This window comes from Hyla sarda, unplaced genomic scaffold, assembly GCF_029499605.1.
Source record: "Hyla sarda isolate aHylSar1 unplaced genomic scaffold, aHylSar1.hap1 scaffold_804, whole genome shotgun sequence".
NCBI classification, from domain to species: Eukaryota; Metazoa; Chordata; class Amphibia; order Anura; family Hylidae; genus Hyla; species Hyla sarda.
This window is the reverse complement of record NW_026610830.1, coordinates 1-16,220: the sequence shown is the minus strand read 5'-3', so window position 1 is coordinate 16,220 and position 16,220 is coordinate 1. Positions and strand designations below refer to the sequence as shown.

At 44.4% G+C, this 16,220-nt stretch overlaps 4 non-coding genes and 1 pseudogene across 4 annotated transcripts; all 5 read left to right on the top strand.

Annotated features, from left to right (window-relative positions):
* The first annotated feature begins 1,792 nt into the window (after positions 1-1,792).
* Positions 1,793-1,983, top strand: LOC130346910 (U2 spliceosomal RNA). The gene has a single exon (XR_008884944.1). It is a non-coding gene; the product is annotated as a U2 spliceosomal RNA (small nuclear RNA).
* A 2,090-nt stretch (positions 1,984-4,073) lies between these two features.
* Positions 4,074-4,206, top strand: LOC130346909 (U2 spliceosomal RNA; annotated as a pseudogene).
* A 5,170-nt stretch (positions 4,207-9,376) lies between these two features.
* On the top strand, positions 9,377-9,565 carry LOC130346961 (U2 spliceosomal RNA). Its single transcript, XR_008884989.1, has one exon. It is a non-coding gene; the product is annotated as a U2 spliceosomal RNA (small nuclear RNA).
* A 2,083-nt stretch (positions 9,566-11,648) lies between these two features.
* LOC130346903 (U2 spliceosomal RNA) lies at positions 11,649-11,839 on the top strand. Its single transcript, XR_008884943.1, has one exon. It is a non-coding gene; the product is annotated as a U2 spliceosomal RNA (small nuclear RNA).
* A 2,117-nt stretch (positions 11,840-13,956) lies between these two features.
* LOC130346956 (U2 spliceosomal RNA) lies at positions 13,957-14,147 on the top strand. Its single transcript, XR_008884985.1, has one exon. It is a non-coding gene; the product is annotated as a U2 spliceosomal RNA (small nuclear RNA).
* Positions 14,148-16,220: the final 2,073 nt, after the last annotated feature.

Sequence of the window (16,220 nt, the reverse complement as noted above, 5' to 3'; positions counted from 1 at the left end):
GGGTGCTGAATGTTCCTAATTGACAAAATAAGATTAATGCTTATGAAGAAATATAAAATCTCATCCCTTCCCCAATATCGCGCCACACCCCTACCCCTTAATTCCCTGGTTGAACTTGATGGACATATGTCTTTTTTCGACCGTACTAACTATGTAACTATGTAACATAACATGGGGGGGGGGGGGTCTCCTGGCTGTTCACACAGGTGTGTCATTGCTGTACATTGACCATGCATTGCTTCTGTGGTATTGCAAAGGCAAAGACAAATGCTTCCAGCCATCCATTGCACTAATGGATTGGTCATCAGCTGGCTGTCTATGTCCCGCATCAATATAGACCAAAGTACAGAGGGTTAGGCTATGCTATTGTGCACCTACCTGATGCATCAGAAGGTGCGAGGCCCTTGCTAAATTCTGTGCACAGACTTTGAGATCTATACTTTAGACTGTATCTAAACCTGCTCCAACATGGACTGACATTCTGGCCTACTTTCAGCCGATGCGACTTGTCTGTCGCTGAACAGTCGCTTTTTATGTATTCAGCACCTATGTATAATGTTGTAAAAATGCTCTAGAAGCTAAAGTCGCAGAAATGTCACACATATTTGGCCTGCAACTTTCTGTGCGACAAATTCAGACAGGAAAAATCAGTATAAATCCTTAGAAAATTATCCCCCAGTGTCTCCATCTGCTGGCGGTATTGAATAAGCATTGCTGCACTGATGGGGTATGCATTAGACGAAAAAAAAGAAGAAAAAGAAGAATAATACGCCCAGAAAAGAGGCGAAAAGGAGAAAAACGTAAAAAAACGTGAAAAAAAAGTAAGAGGAAGAGAAGGGAAAAAAAGGTGGAAATGGGTTTAAAAGTGATTTCGGCGGAGAAATATATATATATATATATATATATATATATATATATACGCGCACACACACACATATATATAAACGTATTCTCCGTTGAGATATTGCAGCCGCTGCTGTGTCCAGGCCCAGGAGCCTTAGCACTGTGCTGTGATGTCACTCAATACCACTGACATCACTAGGTGTAAACAACATCTCTCCTTTGCTGTGTATGTGACTATGGAGCTGTTTGGTGATGTCGTCTATTATGGCCTTCATAGAAGCAACAGGAGATTGTTGCATCCATCTAGAACCCTCAGAACTACAGTGCTATGATGTCACTCACTTCCACAGGCCTTGCAGAGTGTAAACAACAACAACCCAGCTTTGTTGTGTATGTAACCATAGGGATTTGTGATGTCACCTAGAACCTTCACAGCAGCGACAGCTTTATGAGGAGCATCAGCACTGCTCTGCCTGAGCAGAACCATCACCGCCATAGGTTGTCAAATAACCCGGGTTTAACCCACACAGGTAAGTCCAATGGGGTGCAGGCATGTCCTCTATGCTTACAGCTTCCCGTGGGTGTTGGTTTGATACCGTTTGGGGACAGCCAAGGAGGCATCTGCAGGCAACAAAGGTAGGTGTGTGCTTGTGTGTGTGTTTCCTATGCAGATCCTAAGCCCAGTGTCACATGCAAGTAGGAGGAGTAAGAAGGGTTCCTGGCAAATCCGGGTTATGGATTGCATTTAAAAAGGCCCCGTGGGAGTGCAATGGGCCCCTGTCTTGCTGCTTAGCAATAATGGTATGGGTTTAGGTTCTGCTGTGTGTACTGGTGGTTGACTGCCCCCCAGCCCAGAGTGTGCATGGAAAATTGTCTGGCAGCCTCCCTGACAGCAAGCAGTGATAGTGCCCATGAAGGGCACCTTGTTGGGCCCGCCCCTTTCACGGTTATCGCTTCTCGGCCTTTTGGCTAAGATCAAGTGTAGTATCTGTTCTTATCAGTTTAATATCTGATACGTCCCCTATCTGGGGACCATATATTAAATGGATTTTTGAGAACGGGGGCCGATTTCGAAGCTTGCTTCCGTCGCCCTATGCATTGACCCGATATGGCAGTATCTTCGGGTACAGTGCACCACCCCCTTACAGGGTTAAAAAGAAAGATTCCTACTTTCATTGCTACCTGCTTGCTGGCTAGCCAACTAGCCAGCCCTGTGGGCTTGCTGCTGCTGCAGCCAAAAAACAAAAGGTGGTGCTGCTGCTGCTTCTGCTGCTTCTGCTTCTGCTTGTGTCTGGCCGCTGTTGGAGCGTCCAGGCACAGGACTTCTGCTGCTGCTGACTAAATGGCCTCCTTAATTGGATCATTTGAGTAGCCAGCACACCTGTGCAGGTAGGGCATGACATGATAGGCAGCTGCCTTGATAGCGGGTGGGTGCTGAATGTTCCTAATTGACAAAATAAGATTAATGCTTATGAAGAAATATAAAATCTCATCCCTTCCCCAATATCGCGCCACACCCCTACCCCTTAATTCCCTGGTTGAACTTGATGGACATATGTCTTTTTTCGACCGTACTAACTATGTAACTATGTAACATAACATGGGGGGGGGGGGGGTCTCCTGGCTGTTCACACAGGTGTGTCATTGCTGTACATTGACCATGCATTGCTTCTGTGGTATTGCAAAGGCAAAGACAAATGCTTCCAGCCATCCATTGCACTAATGGATTGGTCATCAGCTGGCTGTCTATGTCCCGCATCAATATAGACCAAAGTACAGAGGGTTAGGCTATGCTATTGTGCACCTACCTGATGCATCAGAAGGTGCGAGGCCCTTGCTAAATTCTGTGCACAGACTTTGAGATCTATACTTTAGACTGTATCTAAACCTGCTCCAACATGGACTGACATTCTGGCCTACTTTCAACCGATGCGACTTGTCTGTCGCTGAACAGTCGCTTTTTATGTATTCAGCACCTATGTATAATGTTGTAAAAATGCTCTAGAAGCTAAAGTCGCAGAAATGTCACACATATTTGGCCTGCAACTTTCTGTGCGACAAATTCAGACAGGAAAAATCAGTATAAATCCTTAGAAAATTATCCCCCAGTGTCTCCATCTGCTGGCGGTATTGAATAAGCATTGCTGCACTGATGGGGTATGCATTAGACGAAAAAAAAGAAGAAAAAGAAGAATAATACGCCCAGAAAAGAGGCGAAAAGGAGAAAAACGTAAAAAAACGTGAAAAAAAAGTAAGAGGAAGAGAAGTGAAAAAAAGGTGGAAATGGGTTTAAAAGTGATTTCGGCGGAGAAATATATATATATATATATATATATATATATATATATATATATATACGCGCACACACACACATATATATAAACGTATTCTCCGTTGAGATATTGCAGCCGCTGCTGTGTCCAGGCCCAGGAGCCTTAGCACTGTGCTGTGATGTCACTCAATACCACTGACATCACTAGGTGTAAACAACATCTCTCCTTTGCTGTGTATGTGACTATGGAGCTGTTTGGTGATGTCGTCTATTATGGCCTTCATAGAAGCAACAGGAGATTGTTGCATCCATCTAGAACCCTCAGAACTACAGTGCTATGATGTCACTCACTTCCACAGGCCTTGCAGAGTGTAAACAACAACAACCCAGCTTTGTTGTGTATGTAACCATAGGGATTTGTGATGTCACCTAGAACCTTCACAGCAGCGACAGCTTTATGAGGAGCATCAGCACTGCTCTGCCTGAGCAGAACCATCACCGCCATAGGTTGTCAAATAACCCGGGTTTAACCCACACAGGTAAGTCCAATGGGGTGCAGGCATGTCCTCTATGCTTACAGCTTCCCGTGGGTGTTGGTTTGATACCGTTTGGGGACAGCCAAGGAGGCATCTGCAGGCAACAAAGGTAGGTGTGTGCTTGTGTGTGTGTTTCCTATGCAGATCCTAAGCCCAGTGTCACATGCAAGTAGGAGGAGTAAGAAGGGTTCCTGGCAAATCCGGGTTATGGATTGCATTTAAAAAGGCCCCGTGGGAGTGCAATGGGCCCCTGTCTTGCTGCTTAGCAATAATGGTATGGGTTTAGGTTCTGCTGTGTGTACTGGTGGTTGACTGCCCCCCAGCCCAGAGTGTGCATGGAAAATTGTCTGGCAGCCTCCCTGACAGCAAGCAGTGATAGTGCCCATGAAGGGCACCTTGTTGGGCCCGCCCCTTTCACGGTTATCGCTTCTCGGCCTTTTGGCTAAGATCAAGTGTAGTAATACAGGAGATCTGGTCAGAAGGTACTCGGGTACCCCTCTCCTCGGCCTTGTGGGATCGCCCAGGTTTATTGCCTGGGCTTCACCCACTTGTTGCTATTGGGGAGAGGGCTTAGTCCCAGGGTAACGGGTTGCGATCGCCTCTCAAAGCCTTCGGGTGGAGAGAGGTTTGAGCGAATTGGCTGGTTGGTTGGAGCGGAGAGAACCAGACCAAAACACGAATGAACCATGGATGAAGATCTAGATCCTGGTTCGGTACCGGCTTATGCCCGGATTAAACACACTGTGCGGGTCATTCTCACAGGTGATGCGGCGGATGCACGTGGCATGAGGTTCGTGATAGAGGACGTGCTCGACAAGATTCTTAATGTTCGTAAGCGAGAGATTTTGGCCATCCAGGATTACCCTAAGCGGAGGATCTACGACTGCACTTTCATAGGGGAAGGCGTATTCTTAGATGCAGTAATGAAAATTCCAAAGCAAGATGATCCGAGGCTTAAGGGTATCCAAATTGTCGAGCACGTCCTAGATGAAACCAAGTTGATTGTCGTGAAGATGTACTCCCCTTTTGTAAATCAGAGAGAGATCGATGGGTTCCTGGCAGCCTACTTTAAAAAGGTGGAGTTCAGAGGAAAAATCATGAACGACTGTGGTGTCTGGACCTCAAAATGGCGATATCAAGTCACGTGCAACAAAGACCCCACCCTCCCAGGGGGGATACTATTACCGCCTGCTCGTTTTAAATTAAACAATGTGTGTGGCGACCTCTTTTTTGCGGGAATGCCAAACTTCTGCAGAAGGTGCCAACGTTATGGGCACATAAAGGAAAATTGTGAAAGTTCCTGTAAGAAATGTGGAAGCATGCAACATGAAACAGAAAAATGTGATAAGGGTTTGAGATGTAATTTTTGCCGTCACTTTGGTCACGTGTATGCTTTCTGTCCCCACAGACCAAAAAAAACCACAGAACAGCAAGGGCAACCCAAGAGAGACGTCCGGAGACCAGCCTGGGGAAAAGCCAGAGAGGAGGAGCACCCCCCACAAGAAGAGGTAAGCTGTGAGATGGAGACCACGGCCCCCCCAAAAGAACCCCAGGAGAAAGAGGCACAGGTGGAAAGGGGGACCCCAGGTGAGAGGAGGCCGGGGAAGAGAAATGCGAGAGGGGATCGGGCAGATACCTCAGAGAAGGTGGAAGAGCGAGAGGTGCCCGATTCCACCCCGGAAGGTCCTCCTGCTTGGGGTCCCCCTGAGTGTGAAAACCCGGACGGAGTAGCAAAGGTGAAAAGACGAAGGGGCTCCAAAGGGCGTCCGGACTCGGAGGTGGTCCAGGAGGAGCAGATGGAAGTTCCTGTCGTGACGGGGGCTCCAAGTGAAGCTCCTCCACAGGTCCCAGCGGTGGATACCCCTACTCCTCCCAGCCAGGAGGAGGTTTCAGGGGTGACCATCTCCGAGGTCCCGGAAACGGACCTAAGTACGCACCCGACCCCTATGGAGGGGCAAGAGGTGGACGCCGAAAAAGAGAATGGAGCCCAGAAGCTGTTCTTACCAATGTACTCCGTCTATACACCTGTGGTCTTGGAAGAGGGGGGCTGCTCGAGCGATGGTGGTTCCTCTCCGGCTTCCTCTATGTGTACGGTAGAGTCAGAGGTGGGGGGTAACGAGAGCTCCAGTGCGCAATCTGGTTTTTAGTTTGTTATCTGAGCCTCCCTTTTTTTTACATCTCCAATGGCTGAGTTGTCCGGATTGTCTATGAATGTAAGAAGTATAAGTTCACGAGCGAAACGGGTTGCCCTTTTTAACTACTTGTCTATTTTTGCTGCTTCTGTGGTTTTCCTGCAGGAGTGCGGCATCCCGCATAGTTTAAATTATGAAAAGTATAAAAAAGATTGGGTACACGGTCCATCAGTCTGGTCTGGATCTAACGAATCCAGATCAGCAGGGGTCGCCATATTTTTTAAAGGAAATGCTTTTATTGATTTTATTCATGAGATTTTACCAGGCAGAATTTTATTGGTTAAAGCTTTTATTGATGGTATTAAATGGCAGTTTTTAAATTTTTATGGTTCACCCGATAAAAATGATAGAGCACGGATGTTAGAGATTTTACCCCTTTTTATCAATGATTCTGAACCTCTTATTTTAGCAGGTGATTTTAATTGTATTTTAAGGGGGGAGCACCGTTTTACCAATTCAGTAAGTAGAAACTATGATAAAACATCTTCTATGTTAAAAAATATGATTATTGATTTTAGACTTACTGATGTTTTTAAGAAATGCAATAGTATTTTACCAGAAAGAGACGGTGTGACCTGGAGCAACGCAAACTGCAGCTCCAGGATCGATTTTATCTTCTGTTCTTATCAAGTACTGCCTTTTAAGTGTGATGTTTTAACCAATGTTTTTTCTGATCACAAACTTTTATCTTTTAAGGTGAAGAGTGATTTTAGAAAAAAGACTGGGAGGAATGCCTGGAAGATGAATGTATCCCTTTTAGAAGATCCGCAGGTTTTATCCGATTTTATCAACTTCTACAAGGACTGCAGACGGGTAAGAGATCCTAACACTCCCATCAGTATATGGTGGGAGAAAATGAAAATAAAAATAAAAGAGTTTTTTATTAGAGTAGGGATCTCTAGAGCTAAAGAGAAGCGTGAGTTTTACTCCCTTCTAAATACCCGTCTGCAAACCCTGTACAAATTCAGAGACAATGGTATAGAGGTTTATAGAGAAATTACTGACTTAAAAAAAGAAATAAAACAGTGCCTGGAGCAGAAGGGAAAAGAGATAATTTTCAGATCCAAAATAAAGCACCTTGAAGAGAACGAGACCTGCTCCAGGTACTTTTTTAAGAAAGTAACGGATAAAAAGGTTTTAATTGATAATATACAAGGAGAAAAAGATGTACAGGGTATTTTAAAAAGGGTACATTCATTTTATGCGGATCTTTTTAATACAAAAAATATTGATATTGATTTTATGAATGACTCATTGAAGGAGATTACCAATGTTTTAGACCCTGTGTCCCAGTCTCTTTTACAGAGGGAGATCTCGGAACAGGAGGTTTTAGAGACGATCAGGAGTTTTAAATCCGGTAAGGTGCCTGGTCCTGACGGTATACCCATTGAGTTTTATGTCATTTTTTATGGTGTTTTAAAAGATGACCTTTTTTCCCTTTTTACAGAAGTATTTAAAACAAAAGCCCTCCCAGGTTCATGGAGGAAGGGTGATGTCTCCCTGCTGTTCAAAAAGGGAGACCGGTCAGATCTAAAGAACTGGAGACCAATCACCCTCCTCAACTGTGACTACAAAGTGATGGCAAAACTGTGCGCAAATAGATTAAAAAGTGTAATAGAGAAAATAATCCATTCAAATCAGGTCTGTGGGGTGCCTGGGAGGAGCATATGGGAAAATCTTAACCTTTTAAAAGATGTGATTAGTGACACAAAGTCTAGAAACGGAAAACTAGCCATTTTATCCTTAGACTTCGAGAAGGCTTTTGACAGAGTGTCACATTTTTATCTTTTTAAGGTTTTAGAGAAAATGGGTATACCTGAAGGCTTTTTATTGTCTCTTAAGGCCTTTTATAAAAACTGCACAAGCAAGATTTTAGTTAACGGTTTTAAGACACAGGATGTGATTTTAAATTCCGGAGTGAAGCAGGGGTGTCCTTTGTCCCCACTACTTTTCATATGTGCGCTTGAGCCTCTACTATGCACCTTGAGGAGAGATAAGCAAATAAGAGGGGTCCCCCTGCCGGGAGGAGGGGGACTAGAGGCTAAAGTAGTGGGGTACATGGACGATGTGGCAGTGCTTGGAAGGGACACCCCATCGCTTCAAAAAGCCCTAAAGCAAGTTGAATTTTTTTGTTGTGCCTCCGGTTTTAAGGTAAATTTTAATAAAAGCAGTGTTTTAAATATAGGAGGACTGTTTTTAAGGGATTTACCCATTCCTGTGTCTGAGTCTGTGCAGATTTTAGGGGTCTCCTTCAGTGAGTCAAACAATGGTTTTAATAGCTGGGACTTGGTGGCTCAAAAAATAAACACAAAAATTTGTATGTGGAACATGAGAACGCTAACGATGGAGGGGAAGGTTTTAGTTACAAAGATGGTGATTTTACCCATTTTATTGTATCTTGGCATGGTCTTTCCACCCCCCGAAATGATTTTAAATAAAATTATTAAAGCATGTTTTACCTTTTTATGGAGCTCCAAGAGTGAAAAATTGAGAAGAGAGATCGTCATGATGCCAAAAGGTATGGGTGGAAAGGACTTCCCCGACATCAAGGCGTTCCTTTTTACCAAGTTTCTTAGCATGTGTGTTAGCACACTTTTTAAGGATAGTTACTGGTCATATTTTATCCGTTTTAATACAGGTTTTTTTATGAGGAGGAATGGGTGGTTTAAAACTGTTTTAAGCTGTCCTTATGCTTTTAATCTTCCCCAACAATACAAGATTTTAGAGAAAATTTTCAACTTGTACAACTTTAACGGAAAAAGTATTAATGAAGTAACTAATAGCAAAAAAATGTTAAAATATATTAAAGAAAGTGGTTTTATTGCCCCTGTGAATAATTTTAATGAAGAGAAATGCAGGAAAATATGGAAGATGGCAAATATGATTTATCTTTTTAATTCACAGAAAGATCTGGCCTGGAGCTGCATACACGAGTGTCTTCCATGCCGGGCATTCCAGCACCGAAGAAGGATGGCCAACACTGCAGTATGCCCGAGGGAGGGCTGCCAGGAACCCGAGACCGTGTACCACCTTTTCTGGACTTGTTTTTATGCAAAAAGGATATGGACTAAAATACTCCCTCTGGTGAAGAAGATAACAGAAATAAAGGACTTAAACTCTGCAGCTGTTTTTTATGGATGTCTGGAATGCCCAATACGGACTCAAGAGACAATGGCATGGAAGATCATAAACTGTGTTAAAGCAGCTCTATGGAATGCCAGAAACATTTTACTTTTTAAACATGAGATTTTATCTGTGAATGATGTTTTAGCTCTTTGTTTTAGTGATATGTACCAGTACTTTTTATTAGACAAGAAATATTATCCTTTATTAGCTAGAAAATGGTATTTTAATGAATGGAACGCCCTTTTGTAAAGCCACCAAGTGCCCATTTTAAGTGTATTATGATTGTATTTATGTGAACTTTTATTGTTATATGTGATTTTATTATCAAAATTTGTTTTTATTGAAAAAAAATTATATTTATAAATCGTAATGCACTTTGTAAAATGTTATGAATTCTAAATAAAAAGATACCCCTCAGGGGTAGCCAAGTTAAAAAAAAAAAATCTGTTCTTATCAGTTTAATATCTGATACGTCCCCTATCTGGGGACCATATATTAAATGGATTTTTGAGAACGGGGGCCGATTTCGAAGCTTGCTTCCGTCGCCCTATGCATTGACCCGATATGGCAGTATCTTCGGGTACAGTGCACCACCCCCTTACAGGGTTAAAAAGAAAGATTCCTACTTTCATTGCTACCTGCTTGCTGGCTAGCCAGCTAGCCAGCCCTGTGGGCCTTGCTGCTGCTGCAGCCAAAAAACAAAAGGTGGTGCTGCTGCTGCTTCTGCTGCTTCTGCTTCTGCTTGTGTCTGGCCGCTGTTGGAGCGTCCAGGCACAGGACTTCTGCTGCTGCTGACTAAATGGCCTCCTTAATTGGATCATTTGAGTAGCCAGCACACCTGTGCAGGTAGGGCATGACATGATAGGCAGCTGCCTTGATAGCGGGTGGGTGCTGAATGTTCCTAATTGACAAAATAAGATTAATGCTTATGAAGAAATATAAAATCTCATCCCTTCCCCAATATCGCGCCACACCCCTACCCCTTAATTCCCTGGTTGAACTTGATGGACATATGTCTTTTTTCGACCGTACTAACTATGTAACTATGTAACATAACATGGGGGGGGGGGGGGGTCTCCTGGCTGTTCACACAGGTGTGTCATTGCTGTACATTGACCATGCATTGCTTCTGTGGTATTGCAAAGGCAAAGACAAATGCTTCCAGCCATCCATTGCACTAATGGATTGGTCATCAGCTGGCTGTCTATGTCCCGCATCAATATAGACCAAAGTACAGAGGGTTAGGCTATGCTATTGTGCACCTACCTGATGCATCAGAAGGTGCGAGGCCCTTGCTAAATTCTGTGCACAGACTTTGAGATCTATACTTTAGACTGTATCTAAACCTGCTCCAACATGGACTGACATTCTGGCCTACTTTCAGCCGATGCGACTTGTCTGTCGCTGAACAGTCGCTTTTTATGTATTCAGCACCTATGTATAATGTTGTAAAAATGCTCTAGAAGCTAAAGTCGCAGAAATGTCACACATATTTGGCCTGCAACTTTCTGTGCGACAAATTCAGACAGGAAAAATCAGTATAAATCCTTAGAAAATTATCCCCCAGTGTCTCCATCTGCTGGCGGTATTGAATAAGCATTGCTGCACTGATGGGGTATGCATTAGACGAAAAAAAAGAAGAAAAAGAAGAATAATACGCCCAGAAAAGAGGCGAAAAGGAAAAAAACGTAAAAAAAGTGAAAAAAAAGTAAGAGGAAGAGAAGGGAAAAAAAGGTGGAAATGGGTTTAAAAGTGATTTCGGCGGAGAAATATATATATATATATATATATATATATATATATATACGCGCACACACACACATATATATAAACGTATTCTCCGTTGAGATATTGCAGCCGCTGCTGTGTCCAGGCCCAGGAGCCTTAGCACTGTGCTGTGATGTCACTCAATACCACTGACATCACTAGGTGTAAACAACATCTCTCCTTTGCTGTGTATGTGACTATGGAGCTGTTTGGTGATGTCGTCTATTATGGCCTTCATAGAAGCAACAGGAGATTGTTGCATCCATCTAGAACCCTCAGAACTACAGTGCTATGATGTCACTCACTTCCACAGGCCTTGCAGAGTGTAAACAACAACAACCCAGCTTTGTTGTGTATGTAACCATAGGGATTTGTGATGTCACCTAGAACCTTCACAGCAGCGACAGCTTTATGAGGAGCATCAGCACTGCTCTGCCTGAGCAGAACCATCACCGCCATAGGTTGTCAAATAACCCGGGTTTAACCCACACAGGTAAGTCCAATGGGGTGCAGGCATGTCCTCTATGCTTACAGCTTCCCGTGGGTGTTGGTTTGATACCGTTTGGGGACAGCCAAGGAGGCATCTGCAGGCAACAAAGGTAGGTGTGTGCTTGTGTGTGTGTTTCCTATGCAGATCCTAAGCCCAGTGTCACATGCAAGTAGGAGGAGTAAGAAGGGTTCCTGGCAAATCCGGGTTATGGATTGCATTTAAAAAGGCCCCGTGGGAGTGCAATGGGCCCCTGTCTTGCTGCTTAGCAATAATGGTATGGGTTTAGGTTCTGCTGTGTGTACTGGTGGTTGACTGCCCCCCAGCCCAGAGTGTGCATGGAAAATTGTCTGGCAGCCTCCCTGACAGCAAGCAGTGATAGTGCCCATGAAGGGCACCTTGTTGGGCCTGCCCCTTTCACGGTTATCGCTTCTCGGCCTTTTGGCTAAGATCAAGTGTAGTATCTGTTCTTATCAGTTTAATATCTGATACGTCCCCTATCTGGGGACCATATATTAAATGGATTTTTGAGAACGGGGGCCGATTTCGAAGCTTGCTTCCGTCGCCCTATGCATTGACCCGATATGGCAGTATCTTCGGGTACAGTGCACCACCCCCTTACAGGGTTAAAAAGAAAGATTCCTACTTTCATTGCTACCTGCTTGCTGGCTAGCCAGCTAGCCAGCCCTGTGGGCCTTGCTGCTGCTGCAGCCAAAAAACAAAAGGTGGTGCTGCTGCTGCTTCTGCTGCTTCTGCTTCTGCTTGTGTCTGGCCGCTGTTGGAGCGTCCAGGCACAGGACTTCTGCTGCTGCTGACTAAATGGCCTCCTTAATTGGATCATTTGAGTAGCCAGCACACCTGTGCAGGTAGGGCATGACATGATAGGCAGCTGCCTTGATAGCGGGTGGGTGCTGAATGTTCCTAATTGACAAAATAAGATTAATGCTTATGAAGAAATATAAAATCTCATCCCTTCCCCAATATCGCGCCACACCCCTACCCCTTAATTCCCTGGTTGAACTTGATGGACATATGTCTTTTTTCGACCGTACTAACTATGTAACTATGTAACATAACATGGGGGGGGGGGGGGGGGTCTCCTGGCTGTTCACACAGGTGTGTCATTGCTGTACATTGACCATGCATTGCTTCTGTGGTATTGCAAAGGCAAAGACAAATGCTTCCAGCCATCCATTGCACTAATGGATTGGTCATCAGCTGGCTGTCTATGTCCCGCATCAATATAGACCAAAGTACAGAGGGTTAGGCTATGCTATTGTGCACCTACCTGATGCATCAGAAGGTGCGAGGCCCTTGCTAAATTCTGTGCACAGACTTTGAGATCTATACTTTAGACTGTATCTAAACCTGCTCCAACATGGACTGACATTCTGGCCTACTTTCAGCCGATGCGACTTGTCTGTCGCTGAACAGTCGCTTTTTATGTATTCAGCACCTATGTATAATGTTGTAAAAATGCTCTAGAAGCTAAAGTCGCAGAAATGTCACACATATTTGGCCTGCAACTTTCTGTGCGACAAATTCAGACAGGAAAAATCAGTATAAATCCTTAGAAAATTATCCCCCAGTGTCTCCATCTGCTGGCGGTATTGAATAAGCATTGCTGCACTGATGGGGTATGCATTAGACGAAAAAAAAGAAGAAAAAGAAGAATAATACGCCCAGAAAAGAGGCGAAAAGGAGAAAAACGTAAAAAAACGTGAAAAAAAAGTAAGAGGAAGAGAAGGGAAAAAAAGGTGGAAATGGGTTTAAAAGTGATTTCGGCGGAGAAATATATATATATATTTATATATATATATATATATATATATATATATATATATATATATATATATATATACGCGCACACACACACATATATATAAACGTATTCTCCGTTGAGATATTGCAGCCGCTGCTGTGTCCAGGCCCAGGAGCCTTAGCACTGTGCTGTGATGTCACTCAATACCACTGACATCACTAGGTGTAAACAACATCTCTCCTTTGCTGTGTATGTGACTATGGAGCTGTTTGGTGATGTCGTCTATTATGGCCTTCATAGAAGCAACAGGAGATTGTTGCATCCATCTAGAACCCTCAGAACTACAGTGCTATGATGTCACTCACTTCCACAGGCCTTGCAGAGTGTAAACAACAACAACCCAGCTTTGTTGTGTATGTAACCATAGGGATTTGTGATGTCACCTAGAACCTTCACAGCAGCGACAGCTTTATGAGGAGCATCAGCACTGCTCTGCCTGAGCAGAACCATCACCGCCATAGGTTGTCAAATAACCCGGGTTTAACCCACACAGGTAAGTCCAATGGGGTGCAGGCATGTCCTCTATGCTTACAGCTTCCCGTGGGTGTTGGTTTGATACCGTTTGGGGACAGCCAAGGAGGCATCTGCAGGCAACAAAGTAGGTGTGTGCTTGTGTGTGTGTTTCCTATGCAGATCCTAAGCCCAGTGTCACATGCAAGTAGGAGGAGTAAGAAGGGTTCCTGGCAAATCCGGGTTATGGATTGCATTTAAAAAGGCCCCGTGGGAGTGCAATGGGCCCCTGTCTTGCTGCTTAGCAATAATGGTATGGGTTTAGGTTCTGCTGTGTGTACTGGTGGTTGACTGCCCCCCAGCCCAGAGTGTGCATGGAAAATTGTCTGGCAGCCTCCCTGACAGCAAGCAGTGATAGTGCCCATGAAGGGCACCTTGTTGGGCCCGCCCCTTTCACGGTTATCGCTTCTCGGCCTTTTGGCTAAGATCAAGTGTAGTATCTGTTCTTATCAGTTTAATATCTGATACGTCCCCTATCTGGGGACCATATATTAAATGGATTTTTGAGAACGGGGGCCGATTTCGAAGCTTGCTTCCGTCGCCCTATGCATTGACCCGATATGGCAGTATCTTCGGGTACAGTGCACCACCCCCTTACAGGGTTAAAAAGAAAGATTCCTACTTTCATTGCTACCTGCTTGCTGGCTAGCCAGCTAGCCAGCCCTGTGGGCCTTGCTGCTGCTGCAGCCAAAAAACAAAAGGTGGTGCTGCTGCTGCTGCTTCTGCTGCTTCTGCTTCTGCTTGTGTCTGGCCGCTGTTGGAGCGTCCAGGCACAGGACTTCTGCTGCTGCTGACTAAATGGCCTCCTTAATTGGATCATTTGAGTAGCCAGCACACCTGTGCAGGTAGGGCATGACATGATAGGCAGCTGCCTTGATAGCGGGTGGGTGCTGAATGTTCCTAATTGACAAAATAAGATTAATGCTTATGAAGAAATATAAAATCTCATCCCTTCCCCAATATCGCGCCACACCCCTACCCCTTAATTCCCTGGTTGAACTTGATGGACATATGTCTTTTTTCGACCGTACTAACTATGTAACTATGTAACATAACATGGGGGGGGGGGGGGTCTCCTGGCTGTTCACACAGGTGTGTCATTGCTGTACATTGACCATGCATTGCTTCTGTGGTATTGCAAAGGCAAAGACAAATGCTTCCAGCCATCCATTGCACTAATGGATTGGTCATCAGCTGGCTGTCTATGTCCCGCATCAATATAGACCAAAGTACAGAGGGTTAGGCTATGCTATTGTGCACCTACCTGATGCATCAGAAGGTGCGAGGCCCTTGCTAAATTCTGTGCACAGACTTTGAGATCTATACTTTAGACTGTATCTAAACCTGCTCCAACATGGACTGACATTCTGGCCTACTTTCAGCCGATGCGACTTGTCTGTCGCTGAACAGTCGCTTTTTATGTATTCAGCACCTATGTATAATGTTGTAAAAATGCTCTAGAAGCTAAAGTCGCAGAAATGTCACACATATTTGGCCTGCAACTTTCTGTGCGACAAATTCAGACAGGAAAAATCAGTATAAATCCTTAGAAAATTATCCCCCAGTGTCTCCATCTGCTGGCGGTATTGAATAAGCATTGCTGCACTGATGGGGTATGCATTAGACGAAAAAAAAGAAGAAAAAGAAGAATAATACGCCCAGAAAAGAGGCGAAAAGGAGAAAAACTTAAAAAAACGTGAAAAAAAAGTAAGAGGAAGAGAAGGGAAAAAAAGGTGGAAATGGGTTTAAAAGTGATTTCGGCGGAGAAATATATATATATATATATATATATATATATATATATATATATACGCGCACACACACACATATATATAAACGTATTCTCCGTTGAGATATTGCAGCCGCTGCTGTGTCCAGGCCCAGGAGCCTTAGCACTGTGCTGTGATGTCACTCAATACCACTGACATCACTAGGTGTAAACAACATCTCTCCTTTGCTGTGTATGTGACTATGGAGCTGTTTGGTGATGTCGTCTATTATGGCCTTCATAGAAGCAACAGGAGATTGTTGCATCCATCTAGAACCCTCAGAACTACAGTGCTATGATGTCACTCACTTCCACAGGCCTTGCAGAGTGTAAACAACAACAACCCAGCTTTGTTGTGTATGTAACCATAGGGATTTGTGATGTCACCTAGAACCTTCACAGCAGCGACAGCTTTATGAGGAGCATCAGCACTGCTCTGCCTGAGCAGAACCATCACCGCCATAGGTTGTCAAATAACCCGGGTTTAACCCACACAGGTAAGTCCAATGGGGTGCAGGCATGTCCTCTATGCTTACAGCTTCCCGTGGGTGTTGGTTTGATACCGTTTGGGGACAGCCAAGGAGGCATCTGCAGGCAACAAAGGTAGGTGTGTGCTTGTGTGTGTGTTTCCTATGCAGATCCTAAGCCCAGTGTCACATGCAAGTAGGAGGAGTAAGAAGGGTTCCTGGCAAATCCGGGTTATGGATTGCATTTAAAAAGGCCCCGTGGGAGTGCAATGGGCCCCTGTCTTGCTGCTTAGCAATAATGGTATGGGTTTAGGTTCTGCTGTGTGTACTGGTGGTTGACTGCCCCCCAGCCCAGAGTGTGCATGGAAAATTGTCTGGCAGCCTCCCTGACAGCAAGCAGTGATAGTGCCCATGAAGGGCACCTTGTTGG